The sequence below is a fragment of the Cololabis saira genome, chromosome 1 (genome assembly GCF_033807715.1).
Source record: "Cololabis saira isolate AMF1-May2022 chromosome 1, fColSai1.1, whole genome shotgun sequence".
In the NCBI taxonomy this organism is placed as follows: Eukaryota; Metazoa; Chordata; class Actinopteri; order Beloniformes; family Belonidae; genus Cololabis; species Cololabis saira.
In genome coordinates, this window is record NC_084587.1 from 10241731 (window position 1) to 10263066 (window position 21336).

Below are 21336 nucleotides of genomic sequence, written 5' to 3' on the forward strand. Positions count from 1 at the left end.
TTGTAAAATGACAGAAAATTGAGTTCCCTTTTAAACCTAAGATATTTTTTTAATGCATCTCTACTGCTCCAGATCAATGCATAAGCTATATAATTTAAAGAGAAACGTTTTAGTATTACACGCCTTAATTTCAAGATCGAATTTTGCCTACATTACTCATAATCCAACATTTAGGAGAACAGCTCTCAGCTCACGTTATATTTTAACACGCAAACAAAACTGAACCCAATTTATCATAGGCTATGAGAGGATTTTCCAAAGTTTTAAATCCCCTTTTACCTGTAAAGTCCGCCTGATACTCATCCTCAGAGTCCTTCCTTCCCGCAGTGACTTCTCCAACAATCCAAGGCGTCAAGTTGGCACCACTTTTATCGAGTTTCTGTTCCCTGAAGTTTTCTAATTGCTCTCCGTGTGAAGTGAACTCAGGCTGGGAACCTAAAAGAGCGGATCAGTGGGGATAAATTATATGATATGATATGCATACTTTATTACAGACTCAAAAGGTTCCATATAAAATACATAAAAATGACAGGTCACACATTAAAATACATGCAAACATCTGTTCCAATGTTTCCATAGTCCAGATGTATATACCTTGTATCACTCCATTTGATGTTAGTGAGTGCAGTTATTAGACAATTTTCTGACTCATGGAGTCGACACATACATTTAAACATAAAATTCCTCAGCAGAGCATGGAAGGTGGGGACATAACAATTAACAAATAAAGCGCTTGTATTTGTCCATGCTGGAAGCTTAAGGAGGATCCTGAACGCATCATTATATGCTACCTGCAACGTCTTTGCCTTCCAGGCTGGTGGTGGGCCGTTTCAACAGAAACTGCTCCTGCTCAGCTCTGTCCCGGTTAGTCGAGGCTGCTGACGGCTGAGCATCTCTGGCTGGTCCCAAACTCAGCGAACAGCACCGCTCCAGCGTATAAAAGTAAATAGTAGCTAGTAATAAAAAGAAACTTAGTTCTGACTTTGCCTTGTAAAACATCACCGTTGGGTGGATCTCTTCTGGCTGAAACGGGCGCGCTGAGGGAGCAGCTGAAGCTGGAGGTTAATTAAGAGACGTCGAGCAACAGCCAATTAAAAAGCCGCGCCTGCGCAGATGAGGGGGGGGGAAAGAAACACGATAAATTCACTCCTCCTATGGAAACCAATTTCCGCCAGTAAAAGAAAAAAATAAGATGAAAATGTAGCCTTAAAAATAAAAATATATTTAAACATAACATAAAACATAATTATGACTTTTTATCTCATAATTTCGACTTTATCTCATAATTTCGACTTTCTATCTCATAATTTCGACTTTCTATCTCATAATAAAGTCAGAATTCAGACTTTTCTGTAGAAATGTAAAAAAATCTCCTCTAAAAAATTAGTTGTTTTAGATTTCTGAAAAAAGTCATAATTCTGAGATTAAAGTCAGAATTCTACGACAGAGTATTAGGGCCAAACTAAGACAAAAAAAAATTGGAAATTACGAGAATAAAGTCATAATATAATGAGAATAAAGTCGTAAAATTACGAGAATAAAGTCGTAATGTTGCGAGAATAAAGTCGTAATAGAATAAAGTCGTAATATTACGAGAATAAAGTCGTAAAAATTACGAGAATAAAGTCGTAACATTACGAGAATAAAGTCGTAATGTTGCGAGAATAAAGTCGTAATATTATGAGAATATAATTCATGAGAACTCTAACAGGAAGAGCTTCTTCTCCCTGTGTTAAAATGAGGAATATTGAGCATCTTGTGAAGTTATATTTATATATTTATAATATATTACGACTTTATTCTCGTAATATTATGACTTTATTCTCGTAATTTTACGACTTTATTCTCGTAATATTATGACTTTATTCTCGTAATTTTACGACTTTATTCTCATTACATTATGACTTTATTCTCGTAATTTCCTTTTTTTTGTTTTTTTGTTTGGCCCTAATACTCCGTCGTAGAATTCTGACTTTTTTGTAGAATTTAAATAAAAATCCTCTCTCACAACAATAAACTTTTTTATCATAGTTTCCGTGGGAAACCATGTCAGAGATAAAAAAAATAAACAAATAACTGGTGTCTCTTTCTTTTGAGTTCCTTCCATCTGTAGACATATTGTACATGAGGATATACTCTATATATGTATATGACCAGATAATGAAGTCTAGACAGAGCCAATTAACTTTTTTTTTTACAGTCTATAACCTACAAAAGAGAATTAGGGCCACTGAAGAAAAACAAAATTGAATTTTGAGAAAAAAAGTCAGAATTCTGAGTTTTTTGTAGACATTTTTAAAAAATCCTATCAAAATTTCTTTTGATTTAGATTTCTGAAAAAAGGCAGAATTCGAGTTTGGGCGTGCACACAAATAAGAGTTGTGGGAAATACACAGGCAAATCATATTTGTGGCTTATCGTTTTGAACTTAACCACAACAATAAACTTTTTATCATAGTTTCATTGAGCAGCCATGTCAGAGACAAAAGATAACAAATAACTGGTATCTCTTTTTCTTTTGAGTTCCTTCTGTCTGGAGACATACTGTCCATATGAGGATATACTCTATATATGTATACACTGAAAAAAATAAATCTAAGCGCATGTAAATATAACATATTTAAACCTGTGATATTAACAATTAAAAATGAAGTTTGTTGCTTTACATGAATACATCTAGTTTTGAACTTAATCTGCATTTATTTTAAAAAACAAGACATTGAATTAACCAGCAGTATTTATGTGAATCCCAGGCAATCTCTTCATTTACACACAAACAACAAGCAATGATCTTGTTTGTATTTACCGTTCCTTTAACAATTTTAATCTATTGGGCAGATTGACCAACGTTTAGATGAAACATGCTTTATTAAGTAGAACAACCACAGTAAAAAAATATCTTGCTTGATCTACTTTAAAAAATTAAGGCTACTTTTTCGCATGAGATTTTTATGTAGATCAAGAAAGACTAGTCTTTGTATAAACTACTTAATTTTTAGTATGTACAAAATTCATTTGCAAGTAAAGTCAACTTAATTTTGATAAATAATAAGTAAACTTAACACAATTAAGTTGACTGTACTTGCAAAATGTATTATTTACATACAAAAAATTAAGTATTTTATACAAAGAATAGTCTTTCTTGATCTACATAATAATGCCATAATACTCGTGCAAAAAGTTGCCTTAATTTTTTTAAGTACATGTAGATCAAGCACAATATTTGTAACAGTGTAGGACCAGATAATGAAGTCTAGACAGAGCCGATGAACTCTCCGATGAATTTTCAACAGGTTCAGTTCAGAAACTCCCAGCCAATCAGACCTCCCATCCTGTCTTGACCCACAGCTTTGCCGTCCCACCTCAGCCGTCTCATCCTGGGCCTCAGTCATGGATCTTGCTGCTGCTCCATTGTTGTCTCCTATCACATCAGGAGATGCCGGGTCCCCCCCATCACCTCCCCCTCTGCCTGTCTGTCTCCACCTGTCAGGTGATGAGGCAACCGGAAAGACTGAGCAGTAACAATGCTGCAGGTCCGGATGGCGTCAGCCCCAGAGACCTGAAAACCTGCTCCAACCAGCCTCTTTTCAACCTTAGTCTGAGCCAGGAGAGAGACCCATTGGAGTGGAAGATGCCATCATGCACCTTCTGTAACGAAGCCACAGTCATCTGGAAAAAGCAGGTAGCCTTGTGAGGATCATGTTCTTCTATTTCTCCAAGGTGAGTAACACCATCAAGACTGCATTACTACATAAGAAACTCCAAAAGACACAGGTGGATGCCTCCACAATCGACCAGGTGGTCAGCAGCACAGGAGCAGCACAAGGGACTGTACTCTCACCCAGTACTGGAGTTGAGGGGGGATGAGGGGGGATGGCATCCCCCCCTGAAATAAAAACGGTCAAAATCATCCCCCCCTATAAAACTGCCATCCCTCCTTTCCATCCATTATGTCATTTCATCAATGAATGTGGTTTTACTGCTATTTCAACATTTAGAGTCATCACCAGAAAAATAACACCAGAAAAATAACTTATTTGACAATTTTCATCTGTTTCAAGTAAATTTTCACTTGAAATAAGTTTTTTCTCATTACAAGCAAAAAAATCTTGTTCCACTGGCAGATTTTTCTACTTATTTCAAGTGAAAATCTACTTGAAACAGGTGAATAGTTTTTTTTCCAGTGATGAGTCTTGTTTTAAGTGTAATGAGATTTTTTTTTACTAAAATGAGACATTTTAACTAGAAATAAGACAAATATTCTTATTAAGATTTTGAGTTTTTGCAGTGATCCAGTTTACTTATCCTGTGAAGGACAGAGTCATATTGATAAGTTCAGAAAACTGTTTTTTATTGTTGTGTTTTGATTTATTTGATGCAAGCCCAGTGGATATTTAAAGCTTACAGAAGGCTGCATTTAACTGCTGCTATGTCATTCCTGCAGTATTTCTGCAGGTGTTCTGGTCACTGCTATTATTTGTAATATATTATATTATTTGTAATCAGCACAAATTATCTGTCCCCATATGATAAAATGATTTATTTATTTTTTACAACTCCTCTTTACGCTGTCCACCTCCTCTCATCTGCAGAAATACTCAGATTACTCTGTAGTTGTGGGTGTATCAGTGAGGGTGGACCATTGTGTGGCATGGTGGGAACAATAATCTCCTCTCGAATGTGAAGAAGACAAAGCAGATGATTGTGTATTTTATGAGAGCCGGGACTAATATTCTTTCCATCCTGGAAGAGGAAGTGGAGGTGGTGGAGGAGTAAAATACCTTGGTGTTCACCTGGACAGCAGCCTGGACCGGAGAAATAACAGAGACGTAACTGTAATGTCCAAACTGTGTTTTCTAATTTCATAATTTTCAGGTTTATAAATCTGTCTGTTAAACTTCAATCTAGAAAACAACAGATTGTGGAATAACTTTTGATCAAATTGCAGAAGAAGTGACATAGATCAGTGTTCCCCAACCTTTTCTGTACCAGGACCGGTTCAATGTCTAACAATATTTTCACAGCCCAATCTAAAGGTGTAGCTGATGAAAACTAAATAAAATGACAACATCGGCATTAAAAACTGTGGTATTACTATTATAATAATAATAATAATAATGATGAATGAATAATAATAATAATAAAACATCATTTTCGAAAAAAATAAAAAAAATAATGGAAATTGTAAATTACCTTTAATATCAGTATTTCTATAAATGTGTTTTTATGTTTGTTTTCTCATTAACGTTATTTAAAGCCAGGCTTTTATTTTGTTATATATTAAGGAGACCGATATTTTGAAGGCGAGACCTTGTAAACATCCGGCGCTTCGGACTTTAACGGTAAAAGTTTAACGGCAGTAGAAAGTTTGTCTGAAAGACTAAACGAGTGTCGGGAATGCTAAAGTGGAGCCTAACTGACACAAAAAGCACCTGCTGATGAGGATTTGTGCAGATTGTATGCCGTATTTATGTCCAGCTTGAGTTTGGTCGCTCATGTATTGTGTTAAAGGAGCTTGAGGCAGGATTGAGGCAGGATTTATGAAAAAAATTCGTATACGTTTTAAGTTTTCTAGTAATAATGTCAGATGAAGCGTTACAAACCAAAAAGAATGAGCCCTCTAGTGTATCTCTCCTTTGCCTTGAACAGGCTGTGTGCTGCAAAATGTGCTGCAATTGTGACGGGAATTTCCCGCGCTGTCCTGCATCAAATGACGCTGCATGCGCGTTCTCCCCGTTCTCCCGTGCTGGCTGCAGTACCCCCGACGGCCGTCGTGGCGAATGGTGGCGCTAGAGAGTCTCATTTCTTAAAAGGAGCCTAAAGCTCCTTTTAAGGAGCTTGAGGCTCCTTTTAAGAAATGAGACTCTCTAGCGCCACCCTTCACCACGACGGCCGTCGGGGGTACTGCAGCCAACAGTGAAGCCGGCACGGGAGAACGGGGAGAACGTGCATGCAGCGTCATGTGACGTCACATCCGCAGGACAGCGTGGGAAATTCGGGACCGAATTGCAGCACATTTTGCAGCACACAGCTTGTTCAAGGCAAAGGAGAGATACACTAGAGGGCTCATTCTTTTGGGTTTGGAACGCTTCATCTGACATTATTACTAGAAAACTTAAAATGTATACGGATTTTTTTCATAAATCCTGCCACAATCCTGCCTCATGCTCCTTTAAACTTCAATCTAGAAAACAACAGATTGTGGAATAACTTTTGATCAAATTGCAGAAGAAGTGACATAGATGATCAACTGGTTTGATTGCAGCTGCAGAGACTGTTAAATGCCAACATGACTGTGGGGTCTGCAGCTTTTCTTTATTGTTTTGTCGTAGTTGTCAGGCTGAATCAATTTGATATTGGTTTTATTTGATGTATTTATTCAAAACTTCCTACTCTTCAACAACATTATAGATTTCTTGCCAGCCTTGAGGGCGTCCCCCAGGCTGAGGTCGGGGACCACATCGGACATGTAATGCATTTGGTTTCTGCAGCTTTGTTTGGGGAAATAATTAGCAGTTCTTGGTCTTTTATGGTAACAAACACACTTTTTCTTTTTTTTTTTGCTACTATTTTTACATAACAGATCAGTCGAAATCTTTATTTACATCCCCATTCTGAAAGGTTTACAAGCGGGAATGCAGTGATAGTATTAGAGCATTTGTTCCTGGAAGATAAAACAGTTTCAAATTAAGTCCCGTATAACGTCTCTCCACACGCCGCCAAACTGAGAAATGGATATTAGTCTATTCGTTTTGCACAGGCCCACATGTTGTGACTGGAATAGAAAAACGCAGCTGACTCAGAAAGGGCATAAAAAGGGGAACCAGCGCCGCTTAGCATCCATTCACAATTCGCTGTGAAATGAGAAACCATCAGGGGTCACACGTAATAGCTCTGAATTACTGCCAGGAGAAAATGCTTCCTCCAGTCCATTCCCACACTCTGACAATAATACAACTCTCAAATGATTTCATCTCGACACTCTGCTACTTCCAGCACTCAGTTAGTGTTGCACAAATTCATGTCAAATGGATTTTGTGGGAAATGTATTCACACTTTAAGAAAGTGGGTTCAGTGATCTACAGGAAATGCATAAATGCCAGACTCTATCAACATCAACCTGCGGTGTGTGTGCGTGTGTGTGTGTGTGTGTGTGTGTGTGTGTGTGTGTGTGTGTGTGTGTGTGTGTGTGTGTGTGTGTGTGTGTGTGTGTGTGTGTGTGTGTGTGTGTGTGTGTGTGTGTGTGTGTGTGTGTGTGCATCTAGTCCTGCACATAATGATTATTTTCATCACCAATTTGGCCACTGATGTTTTGCCAGTTAATCTAATCAAGTAATTTAACTGTACACAAAATGCCAGACTGTATGAAAACCATTACTGGAAATAATAAGATGACATTTTCAAAGGGCCGATTTTATTTGATCACGAAACTCAAAGAAATGCCATCTTCTGTTATTGATATCAAAGCAAAACTCTAACATGGAATTATTTAGTATTTTGCACAAACAATGACTAAGAGTGCATTAACACAACAACAGCTGACCTTTACATCTGATTTGCTTTGTTAAAGAAAGAAAAAGTATAGAGAACGGGGGATGCCTATGTTCAGAAGTGAACCTTTGTGTATGTATTTACATTCACACTAGGGATGGGCGGTATGGACTAAAACATTTATCACGATAATTTCTGGCATTTATCCCGATAACGATACCAATTCAACTCCATCTTTGTAACTATAAATCTATCTCGCTCTCAGATCCGCCGTGTTTGTTACACAAAAGCGTCAACGGGAATTTATCCTTTTTTCTTTCTTTCTTTCTTTCTTTCTTTCTTTCTTTCTTTCTTTCTTTCTTTCTTTCTTTCTTTCTTTCTTTCTTTCTTTCTTTCTTTCTTTCTTTCTTTCTTTCTTTCTTTCTTTCTTTCTTTCTGGCTCATTTCTTTCTTTCTTTCTTTCTTTCTTTCTTTCTTTCTGCCTCATTTCTTTCTTTCTTTCTTTCTTTCTTTCTTTCTTTCTTTCTTTCTTTCTTTCTTTCAGGCTCATTTCCTTCCTTCCTCCCTTCCTTCCTTCCTTCCTTCCTTCCTCCCTTTCTTTCTTCCTTTTTTTCCCTTCCTCCCTTCTTTCCTTGTTTTGTCCCTTCCTTCTCCCCTTTCCTTCCTTCCTTCCTTCCTTCCTTCCTTCCTTCCTTCCTTCCTTCCTTCCTTCCTTCCTTCCTTCCTTCCTTCCTTCCTTCTCCCCTTTCCTTCCTTCCTTCCTTCCTTCCTTCCTTCCTTCCTTCCTTCCTTCCTTCCTTCCTTCCTTCCTTCCTTCCTTCACGTACGTTGTGTGTGGATTTAACACAGAACTATAAATCAGCTTTACACAAAAACGTCATCAACAGGAATTTATCGTTTTTACCGCGAGATGACAAATTCTTACCGTGGACGTGAACGGTAAAATATCGCCCATTCCTAATTCACACATGTGATGTCTGCTTTTACCTCAAGAATCCAGAGGCTCCACTGTGTCTCTATCAACCCAAATCAACTCTCCAGCAGCATTTGGTTCATGACTGATATTACACCTCTCCTCAAAGTGGCTTACCCTGTTTCCCCGTAAGAGCTCATCAAACTGATGGCTGCAGCCATGTATGAATATTCCCGATTCCCCCGTCAATAAGTGAGCCGGCAGCCGGGAGGTTGAACGTAATTGCAGCTTCGCTGCCGCAGCTGAGCATCAGCACCTCCAACAGTACGCCCGTTGATAGGGCTATAAGTTAATAAAATACAATAAATCTCCATTATGCTTTACTTTAGCTTTTCCTTTCAAGTTAATTCAGTTTAATATCTGACAGAAACACATGAGATGTTTGAATTTTGCTCATCTATTATAGGAATAATAGCAGCCATTATTAGTAGAGAAATAAAAGTGAAATAGTTTTAGTTTCAATTTGGGAGAAAAGGACCAACTTGTGTACGTGTGCTCGTATCGACTCGTTTATACGGTGACGACTTGTTTGATTCCTGGAAATATGTTTAGTTCATGATTTACTGTCATCGGAGATCACATGCGGAAAACTGACACTAAAACGTGCACTTCATTGGTTGACCACTAGATGTCGCCTCCAAAACTGAGTAGATGTCCTTGTTTAAATATCCAACTTTACAGCAGGAATAACTATATATTCAGCTGGTTTTGACTGCTGCTGCTAGATTTGACATCCATGACCGATATGCAGAGTTTAAACTGAACAAATTCATTCAAAATTAGTGTTGTGGTTCCATAAATGAGCTTCCGCTGCTTTAGCTACTTAGCGCTTTCCCTCTTAAAGGGGACCTATTATGACATCTAATACCTATTTTAAACAGCCCTTGAATGTCTTAAAAACAAGCTTTTGATTGTTTTTGCTAAATAAATTAGAAATTCAGCTTCTGAGCCATGTCTTTATCTTCCCATTCTCTAACCTCATTATCTATGCAGGATTCTGAGTGGGTGGGGCTATGATAATGAGGCTCTGTGCTGATTGGCTGCCTGAATGACACGATACAGCGTTATTACACCGTGTCCTAACTGCATGCGATGCGAGCGTCAGCGACAAAATTAATTCCATTGCTTTATTTTTTATTGGACTGTCCTAACTGGCCGCAGCGACGCGGCGCGAAGTTTTGAGCTGAACATTTGTCGGACGCCCTGCTTCTATTTTCTTCCTGTCGCTCGCGTTGAAAGCCGGTTAAAAGCGCTGTAGGAAACAGTCATGGATGAGGAACGGCTGATCCAGTTAGTTGAAATGAGAAGTTATCTCTATGATTCCTCCTCATTTCACTACAAAAACCTCAATAAAGTGGCAGCTGCTGGAGGGAGATGGACAGAGAACGTCCGATGTCACACAGTGCTACGATAGTCGGACGCTCTCATGCAGTTACGATACAGTGTTTAGTTGTGGGCGTGGTTTGCATCTTGGTTACGTAACGAAAGGAAGCAGAATCTGAACGGCTCGTAGATCCACGTCACACTGGACGGCTCATTTGGGCGGCTGTACAGACACTGCAGAATTTGGTTGCTTTCCTCCTTCTCTGAGTTGGCAGGCTGAGGGGAGACCACTTTATATATGTTAAAGCAAGAAAAAACCTGTTTTTCATAATAGGTCCCCTTTAAATGAAACATTATGGGTTAGCATTACCAAGCTAAAAGAGCTATCTTGCCGTAACTATGGTAATGTGGGCAGGTACCACATATCGACTGTAAAAATGAGTGAACAGGTTATCCGTGACATCATCGGCAGGTTTTCTGAAGAGCAGTTTTGCTTCTTTCTCCTCATCCTGTGTGGCGCCATGACAGTGGGCAGAAACAAACAGGACCCCCCCCACAACTTATGTCAATCAAAGTTAACCATGATCCACCAGCTCCTTCAGCCGATCTACGCTGGCGCAGTTACAGAGCTGCCAGCGGACTTTTACAGTGGAACATCCCGTCTCGTATGTTGTCTCAGCCATAGCTGGGGGTCACTACGAACAATGACTGATAAGGAAGAGATAATGGAAAGCCATTTACTAAGATGACTGCCAATCAAAATGCTTCACTCCTTATTATACATTAATTTATTGCTTTTTTTTATAAATTCACTTCTTGCACAGTTGTCATGGGTGTGAAATCTAACAACGGAGACCAAAATGACCAGACTTGGACTTTCGGATTTGCATCAGAAGTGAAATTTTGAAGCAATGACAATGTAGCACAGCAGTGAATATGACATATTGTTAAGATAAAGAGATAAATATATTTACATAGTGCAGATGCAAAAATGTGATGTGATAGCATATAGTCCACGTGTAATGTATGTTTCACAGCACTATGGCAGAAAAAAAAAAAATAAAATAAAAAAAAAATCCTTCATACCAGGCTGTAAAAATGTTTATTTGTGCATTAAAGTTCAATGGAGACTGATTAGCTGTAGAAACCGGCCCCCTGGTGGTCAGATAATCAACTGCAATCTCCATTACTTCCCGGTTGACTTCAACCTTTTCTTTTTTTGTCATTAATTATTGTTAAATAATCAATGGCACTGCAGCAAAGAAAAGTCATGTTTTTGTTTATCTGAGTTTGTATTTGACTGATTCTAAGAGAATTTTAGCGAGAGGTTCTTACCTTTTGCGTCAACCCATGCATGTCGTCACACCAATATCACGGTTAGTTGCAGATCACGTGGGAAATGCTCCAGTTTTGGTAATTTCGTGTTAAATCTCAGCCAAATAAACCACATACCACTGGGAATTGTGCTTTTTTTTATTTGTATGAAACACTGTTGTGATCTCTCTGTTTTTGTTTTATAATTCAAAGCCCCCGGTGGTGAAAGAGCAGAGGATTGATGTGAATAAACCCACCGCCGTCGTGCTCAGAACAGAACCTGCTCAGCCCGTGTGATGTTCAGAGCGACCAGAGCGTGACTGATATTTATGCTCTTCTTAAGAGCTACTTTGTAGAAATGATAAAACCCATAATTACTCCAACAGTCTTTTATCCAAGACAGGCGACGCAACACTCCGCTTGAAGAGCGCAGTCTGCTGAGTAATCCCCGAATAACACCGTATTATTTGACCTCGACTGATAATAATAGCTCTCTGACAATTTCTGAAATGTGACAGCTGAAATATGATAGTTGACGATTATCTCTCTCCATCCTGTTTCGAAAGTCATTGATATTCATTCCTGACATTTATTATTCTACTCATTGCTACCTTTTTTCTTCCTCATCTCCCTGCGGCTGGTGTAACAGAGAAAAACCAAATGTTTTATAGCCTACTTATGAGGTGGCAAAGGCCAGAATATTGGAAACACATCTCCGGCAGAGGCTCCTGACCATACCCAGGATCTGGATGGCTGTGTGACGCTCATTTACATCCCATTCTTATGCAGACACATATATGTATATTTACTGGACAGTCAAGTATGCAGGAGATGAGGTGTGCACGCACATATTTGGAAAGCAAATGGAGAAATTACAGTTTTATGGAGAGAGTGGCTGTGATCCTGAAGGGATCTTATCCAGGTCAGACTTGTTGACATATACCGTATTTTCCGCACTATAAGGCGCACCTAAAAGCCTTTAATTTTCTCAAAAACCGGCAGTGCGCCTTATATATGATCATTATGGTAATTTCTGTTACTGTAGTCAGGGGGATTGTGGGTAATGTAGTTGGTGTCGCCAAAGTAATTGCGCTAAAATTGCAGAAATCGTCACAGACGTTCAAGACGACAGCAGCGACGCTGACTCGCATAATGGCGACTTTGACGAGACGGAGCAAAGCTGTTTTTTTATTTTGTTAATAAAGTTTGACATACGGTAGTTTTCTTCTTGTTTTTTTTTTGCATTTGCTGTAGGATTTTGTAGCATTTCCTGTAGCGCAGCTCCATCAGGTAGATACGTAACTCAACCCCAGCCACTATAGTACGGTATTTTACCATATATTTAGTGTGCCTTATAATGCGGTGCGTCTTATATATGGAAAAAGTTTTAAAATACGTCGTTCATTGAATGTGCGCCTTATAGTGCGGAAAATACTGTAAACCCAGATCATCAGCTAAAGTTTAGCTGAAAAGTCTCGTTCATGCCCGGTCTCTGTTTTCACATAAACTTTTGCGCTGTAGTAGAAGTGTGAAGAAGCAATTCACCAAAACGGCGGTAGCTACAAGTTCTGTAGGGACCTTTTTTATGATTACATGAAACTTGTTGGTTGAGCGTTTGCATTTCGGTTTCGGTGGGTCGGTCCGTTTGCACTTGAGCGGAGTCGGACTTACCATCTGGCAAAACTAGGCGGTTGCATAGGGCCCCAAGTTCCTGATGAGCCCCGTATAAATCCTCATACACTTATGGTTAATACAGTTTTTACTTATTTGTGCATATTAGTTATATTTATGATTAAAATCTTCACGCTAAAATGCCAGCAAAATGCGTATCGTATTATATGTGTTCCGGGCCTCCCTTCAGTGTCCACTACGTTGGATCAGTTTTAAATTTGAATTTGATGTATGTGATCCATCCTAATTATTCTATCAGAGAACCTGCTGCTAAAAAATACTACATGAGTATTCTGTTAAAATGTATATGGGTCAATGACGAATAAGGATTTTCAACAGGTCAATTTTGAAATAATAATAAAAAAAAAAATCTATTGCAGTAGTTCAAACATACAGAGTTTTTAAGTCAAGATGAATTGGCACCAGCCTTAAGAAAGATCATGTGGTGCAACCATGATTCATATTAAAATAAATTAATTTCCTTAACATCTTGACATCTTTTTTTACAAGTTTTCAGTATTATACAAAAATGGTTGTTTTTTTAATGGTCGCGCCACATGATATTTCATAAAATGGACATCAGTCAAATTTTGTTTGTATATTATGATGGAAATATAAATACAAATGTGTTGCAATCTTACACACTACAAGACAGTTCAGAAATCATGCCAGATCGGGCAGAAGATTGATTTAAAAACATTTAGAGTTTATTTCAAAAAAAGTTTTCAAAACAAGAGTCATGGTCGGACGGTCGCACCACATGACATTTAGACGCTTAAAACAACAACAAAATCACAAATAACTAGTATTTTTTGTAAAATTCAAGTGAGTCCATATGTGGGACAGGTAGGTCATATATCTGGTATTTTTTTATCCATTTAAACCTTTTTTGAATTGAAAAGAAAATAGAAAACATATGCGCTACGTCATTGACCCATATATCTGTATAATTGACCTGTTGCTTTGTGTGTTGTCTTTTCATTTCAGAGGGGCCCATGCCTCCCTTGTCCTTGGGCCCCGAATGTCTTAAATCTGCCACTGACTTGAGCAAGTCCAGCAGGAGAGACTCGGTGGAAAAGTGATACGGTACAGCGGACCAATCACAACTCTTGGGGACAAATATTTTGAAGAGGGTTGGTTCGATTGCGAAGCCGTCGATTTGACGGAGAAACATAAATTAAACTTTAGTCAAAGTGCAGACGTCAACCTGATTGAATCCTAATTCATACTTCTCTCTTGAATTCACGGTGTTGTGACACGGAGCCTCTTCCACTCAAACCCCCGTCCCCAGAGCGCTGCATCGCCTGGCATAGACTAACAATACTATCTACGTCTAATTTGCTGCCGCTATTTCTGCTTCATTGTTTTCAAGTCAGGTGGAACGATAGTTTGCTTCAATGTTGAGACAAAAAGTGGAATTACAAGCTATTTACTCATGGACATACTTAGGATTGCTCACTTTTTTACCGTATATTTAACATTTTTATCAGACAGGCTTAAAAAAAATGTTATTGTTTGTTTGATATAGTATTTTCCCGATAATAATAACACCTAATATGGGAAGATGGTTTTTCACACACAAAAAACAGGCATAAAAAGAGGTAAAATCAACTTTTGCATAAATGTAGAAAACTGAAACGTATTTAAGAAATTAAAGCAGTTTGAGTATAAACTCTTTGTTTCAGATGAAAACAGAAAAAAAAAAACAACCGCCAGTGTGTAGATCATAAAATCCTGATTAGATTATTCTCTATTAATCCCAAAACAGGGGAATTCCCTTTTCACGGTAGTGAAAAGATAAAAATAAGCAAAATATGCAATATACCCTTTACACAGAAGGATAAGCAATCAACTATATGTTTTTAATAATATACAATAAACCTTATGAGTGAAGTAAGAGATATGTATGCAAGACCCAGGAACTTGTAGTTCTCCACTACAGTGATGTCCAAATCTTCATCAAATCAATCACCGACTCGTCCGTCCTGCTGGTGTTCAGCTGCAGCTGGTGGAGCCTCGATGACCTGCTTGTACTCCGGCTCGTTCCCCTCGGATACTCAGCCAGCGATGGCGATGGCGGCGTCAGAGCACTTCTGGACGTGGCATTTTGTGGAGTTGTGTGTGAAGTCGGAGGTGTTAAAGTTGAAAAGGTTGAAAAGCCTGAAGGGGGGCCGGAGCCTCAGATACTCTGGTCTGTGGGCGAGGTGGTCTGATGCCCAGGCAGCCAGGCGTTGGTTTCCCCGCTCCTCCCATCTTCACCCTCAACGGATGGACGGCGTTGAAAGCACTGTGAAAAATCAAAGAACATGACCCTCACAGCATGGGCCTGAACGGGTCGGGCTCCCTGTGGCACGCAGTCTTTGGCCCCGTTTACACGGAGCAAAAACGGTGGTGTTTTCATGCGTTTTGGCCGTTCGTTTACACAAGAACGAAGCTCAAAGTCACCAAAAACGATCATTTCTGAAAACTCCGGCCAAAGTGGAGATGTGCAAAAACTCTGTCTTCAAGCGATTTAACTCAAACTCTGAGTCAGTTACTATGGCAACTGAGCCTCTGAACCTAACCTGCTCGCTAGCAGGTTTACTTCAATAAAGCCTGAGTTTCTCTCCGTCTCCTCCCTCAGTGGCGTCAATTCAGTCAATGGGCCTTTACACAATACGCATCCGTTTTCTGCACCACGGACAGCAAGCGGCAGAGTTAGAGAGCAAAAAAGGCGTATCTGACAAACGCAACGTATTTTATTCACTATGTCAGTGCAACAATATCACAGGGACATCCGAGTTTAACTTCAAACAGTTAAAGTCCAAATGCAAAAAGCAGAGGGAGGGAGCAGAAGAGAGAAAGAGAGAGAGAGTAAAAAAAAAGTCAAATATTTCTCTTAAACAGATTTATAAGAGGGTAGGGTGATTTGATATCTTACCTTAAGATGACCTTGCATAATTAATCCATCAGTGGCTACAGCCTCGTTAATATCTTCTGCTGCTGGAGCAACATTGGACCATCACTTGCCTTCTTACTTTTTTTTTTTTTTTTTTTTTTTTTTTAAATTGCGTGGTTGTCTGCTTCATTTTCATTTTTGTAAGTTAGTAACACTGCAGAGCGCGCTAAAAACCAGATTGATAGCGACCACTGTCGTCAGGGACGCTGGGACATCACATTTCAAGATATGAGGGGGGTACAAGTGTTGGGAAAGATAACTAGTGAAATCCATCATGTTGTTCTGATATGCATTTGTAGTTATTTTATATGTATTAAGTAATAGAATAAATCAATACAAATAGACACAGAGTAATTCCATAAATGTATGAAAAAAAACAAAACATTTACATTTTCCCCTGAAGCCGAGGTGTGGCGGCTGCCCCTGATCTAAATGACAATAAAATTTCATTCAATACCATTCCACCACTGGTTTCATCTGTAATATTATAAGACAGTGTGCTTAAATGTTAAATGAATACTGCATTCAAACTTACACATCGACTGCAGCAACTTTCTCCCACGCCAATTCTCTCCTCGTGTTTCGTGTTTTTTTCCTAAATATGCTCTCATACTCGCCATACGCACGTATTAACACTTCTAACTCCAGTGGCGTGAAGTATGTGGATCTTCAGATGCAAACTAATGTTTCCTCAAAGGGATTTTGTAAATTGAAATGTTAAATAAAGTTTAAAAAAGAAAAAGTATGTTGCTCTTTTGTTGTTGCCGGTTGCCATGGCGAATCGTTGTATCAGGGCTCTATTGACGATGGCTTTTTATATCCCTCACGCACGCGCTTAGCTCGAGCTTAACATACTCAGAGTTGATTGAACTAACTCATATCAGCTGTTCTGGAACCGAAAACTCTGACTTTCCTATCTCAGGTTAAGTCAACTCGGAGTTCAGGTTTAAACTCGGAATTTGTTGAACCTTCTTCCTGGAATACCCCTCTGGTGTAGAAAATGGTTGGATGCTTATGGAGCACAAAAACAGTTCAGCAGACCAGCCCACTGGGGTCGAAGGAATCAATGATAATCAACTAGAAATATCTCTTTACGTCTCAGAGAAGAAACTGTCACGGGTGTGGTGGATTTGGACCCAGATGCAGGAGACCACGGAGGCAGGATTTCCAAAACAATGTGATTTATCAATAAAAACAAACCAAAAGCGCTTGTTATGGCAATCTATCCACAAAAAATGCCATATGAGGGATTTTGAAGCCATTTCCAACTCATGCTGGTTCTGAAAGAAGTGGTCCGACAGGGAGCTGCGTTCAACACGTTATTTTGCATGTGAAGCCTCAAAAAACACCTACAAAAAACCTGGGTGCTGACGAGCCGGTGTAGTATCAAAAACAACAAACTAATAAGCTGCTGGTGATAGAACAACCATACGGACCCACACAAACTCTTTGTTCACGGTTGAAAAACTGTGTGGCTTCCAGCTCCTAATTCCCCATCTGATCACCTGTGTCTCCCTTACTTAACCTCTGATTGCCAATCACCTCCCATGCCCACAGGTGCGCAAGTGATGTAATGACAACCTCCACCCACACACACACACACACATAGCAGAACTCTAAATTGGTTACAACAGCGCTGCAGAGCAGGATTACAAAAACCAGAACATGAAAATGGAGGAAGGAAACCGTACGGACCAGCAGGGAGCAAGGGAAAGACAAGACAAGATATACACAGAAGGTCTAGCGAGACACATGTGCAAACAATCAGGGCAGATGGGAACCAGGGAAGTTAAATTGTACTTGAAATACAAAGACACGGGTTTCAAAATAAAACAGGAACTAAATACCAAAACTGTGACATCATCTAAAATGAGTGACAGAAACGATGTGGAAAACCGTGTTGATCAGGAAGAACGGCTCTGAAGTTCCTCTCGTGTTACTGCAAAACAAACTTAACATACAGTCGAGAAAAAAGGGCACTCTTTGAATATTAAGGTTTACATATCAGAACACGATTAAAAAATAATCTGGTCTTAACCGGCACTTAAACTCATTTATTTAACAAAAAACTGAGCCGAAATTTGGAGGCAGTGCGTGAAAAGCTAAGAAAGACAGACATTCTCATTCTCAGAGAAGCAATCTTTTTGTGCTCGTCAATCAAGGCAGAGTCACAGAGGCCATTTCCAGAGAAAATGCAGTCAATCATCTCGCAGCGAGAGATTATTCATGAGTGGAAAACATTCAGCGCTGTTTTCAGTCTTCACAAGTTCACAACAAGGTTAGAGAGGCTCCACGAAGGCCGGAAGCTCAATCCCAGACTCTCCAGACCTCAGTTAGTGTGAAAAGTGGCTTGTTTCATAAGTCTGAGCTCCTTCTCTCTAAGAAAACATAGCTGAGTGCAAAAAACTGCAACGATGTCTGGAACAAAGTCCTTCTGGGCATAACGCATGGTGACATGTTTGGAAAACCTCAAATGTGAAGCCTTCTCTCTGCCAGCGAGTGCTTGGGCAATATTAGGTCATGTAAGAAAACAATGATCCGTTGTAAAGCCCTCAGCAGTATTTAATAACAACAGAACCACTTTCTTCCGTCTGTATCATTACGAGATGAGAATATTGATTCACAACCACAGATAACAACCTCTTTGAATCATTCTAGTCTCTGTAAACTCTTTTCATTTTATTCTCTTGCGTCAGACTGAAAACATCATCTAGGGAGACCGACATTTCATTTCACAGTTTTGCTTGAAAAGCCCCATCAGTGTGAAAGTGCAGCCGAGGAGCAGATGAGCTCCCCCGGGGCCCCGAACGACGCTTCGTGCCCCGCCGTTTTTGGAGAAGTCATTCTATCCGCATAATGAAGCAGGAAGGAGTGTGAGGGTAAAAAAAAAAACACACTTTCACTGCAGGACATGTCACTTTGCTCGAAAGTTACATTTTGCCGCCATGTGGGAAAGTTTAATGAGGAAATCCAGAACACATGTGAGCTGAAGCTGATCAACGTGGAGCTCCTTTTAGAGAGCAAAAGCAGATCCAGATAAAACCTCTGACAACCAACGACATATATGTGTCATTACTGTGTTGTTATCATCCTTATTTGTTTAAAACAAAACAAAAAAACAAACGTGTGTGAGCAATACTAAGTACTTATTGTGTCATAAGATTGAAGAGGTTGGGTTGGAGCAGGTTCTGTTGATCATCAGCCCTTGTTGAGCCGGTCATCAGTACGTGTGTAAACCTCTATCTGTGCAACGTTTTTTGGAGTTTGCTGGTCTGTTTGTGCACAAGATGCCAAGAGGGAAGGACATCAGCAACTTTCCTCTAGGTCAGAGGTCGGCAACCTGCGGCTCTAGAGCCGCATGCGGCTCTTTAGCGCCGCCCTAGTGGCTCCCTGGAGCTTTTTCAAAAAGGTTTGACCTTCGTCTTCCTTTTTTTCTTCTTTTATTTCTTCTTTTTTTTCCTTTTTTTCTTTTTTTCTCTTTTTTTTCTTCTCTTTTTTCTTTTTTTCATCTTTTTTTCCTTTTTTCCCTTTTTTCCTCTTTTTTCTTCCTTTTTCCTTTCCTTTTTAATCTCGACATTTCGACTTTTTTCTCAAAATTTTGACTTTTTTCTCGACATTTCGACTTTTTTCTCAACATTTCGTCTTTTTTTTTTAACAAAATTTTGACTATTTCCTCGACATTTCGACTTTTTTCTTAACATTTCGACTTTTTTCTCGAAATTTTGACTTTTTTCTCGACAATTCGACTTTTTTCTCAACATTTCGACTTTTTTCTCGAAGTGCATAATGAATAAAAAAATCTTCCCCCAGTTATCGCTAATATAGAAACATCATGTGTTGCCTTCATTCTAAGGCTTATACAAGACTTTTCATTTTTTGCGGCTCCAGACATATTCGTTTTTTTGTGTTTTTGGTCCAATATGGCTCTTTCAACATTTTGGGTATCCGACCCCTGCTCTAGGTTAATCTGCAGTGTTTTGTCTGAGTGAACTGGATCAGCTTCAGGAACAACTCAAAAGGAAGTCCAGTCGCCTTGTTTCAAGGGTTTGGGGGTAACCGTAACCTGATAACGGAGTCTAAACAGCATGGCACGACCCGCCATGCCATGGAACCTGAAACAAACAAGTCGCCATAACAAAGCAGACAGTCGTGTGGATTTGACCCCTTTGGCAGTCTCCCTGTGAAACGTAGGTCCTAACACGACCCTGACATACTCGCCGTGTCTCGTGCCTGTATGTGAGAGCCGCTTTCTGCATAGACATAAATTGTCACCTCTTTTTTTCCACCTTCCAGGGTTGACAGAAAGGAGTAAAAACGGAGAGACCGCTTGTATAAGTAAGGACTATCACCCAAAAGAGGAAACCTTTGTCTCCACCAGGCATTATTATTCATATTCACTCACTTTAAATAACTGAAAAATGTTTAATTGGAAGAAAACTTCTTATTTTTTTAGGAGAAGATGAAATCAGGAGAAAAATGAAATATTATGGTCTGATTTTAGGATAACCTGAAAAGTTGAATGAACGCAGCTCGAACCTCATCCTTTCACATCAAGGAAATTATGACGTCACCATGTTGTGACATTTGATCGCAGTTATTCAGAATGACATCATAATAGTAAGAAAACAATGATAACGTTTACACACAGTGACATAAATATTTGTAACTGTCCCTGTTCGCCGGCAGGAGCCGCTCTTCCCTCCAGGGACGAGCTGCGCGCTCCCGACACTTTTACCTGGAGGATCCGCTGCGCGCCCCCGACAGCTCACTCTCTCGTGCGCATGCACGCTTACACGACGCTCCTACAGGACTGTCTCAGAAAATTAGAATATTGTGATAAAGTTCTTTATTTTATCTAATGCAATTAAAAAAAGCAAAAATGTCATACATTCTGGATTCATTACAAATCAACTGAAATATTGCAAGCCTTTTATTATTTTAATATTGCGGATTATGCCTTACAGTTTAAGATTAAGATTCCCAGAATATTCAAATTTTTTGAGATAGGATATTTGAGTTTTCTTAAGCTGTAAGCCATGATCAGCAATATTAAGATAATAAAAGGCTTGCAATATTTCAGTTGATTTGTAATGAATCCAGAAAGTATGACATATTTGTTTTTAAAATTGCATTACAGGAAATCACAATATTCTAATTTTCTGAGCAGTCCTGTATAACATGAAGAAAGCTGGTGGCATCTTTACACAAGTGAATCCCCAAAAACATGAATGAACTGAGAATGTTGAAAGAAAGAGGGACCAAAGTTACTCCTCAAGAAGGAGAGACTGATCAAGTCATAATGTAGGTCTCTAAAGTTGGATCTGTGCAGGTACTAAATGTTGCTCACCTGGTTTTATGTTTACCTTTTGGATTCATTGCTGTTAAATAAATAATGGTATGAATAATTTGGTTAAGTTACAGACACTCACAATCATGTACAGCTTAATGTAAAGCATTACCAGAAAACCTACAATACATGTTTACTTTTAGTTCAAATAATGAAGATAGTCGTAAAAAATTTAATTTTCAACATCTATTTGCCCGAACAACTTTAAAGCAGATGAGTTTTTCTGTTGTTGGAATTAAGTTATGGGATTCATTACATTATGATTTAAAGGGCTGTATA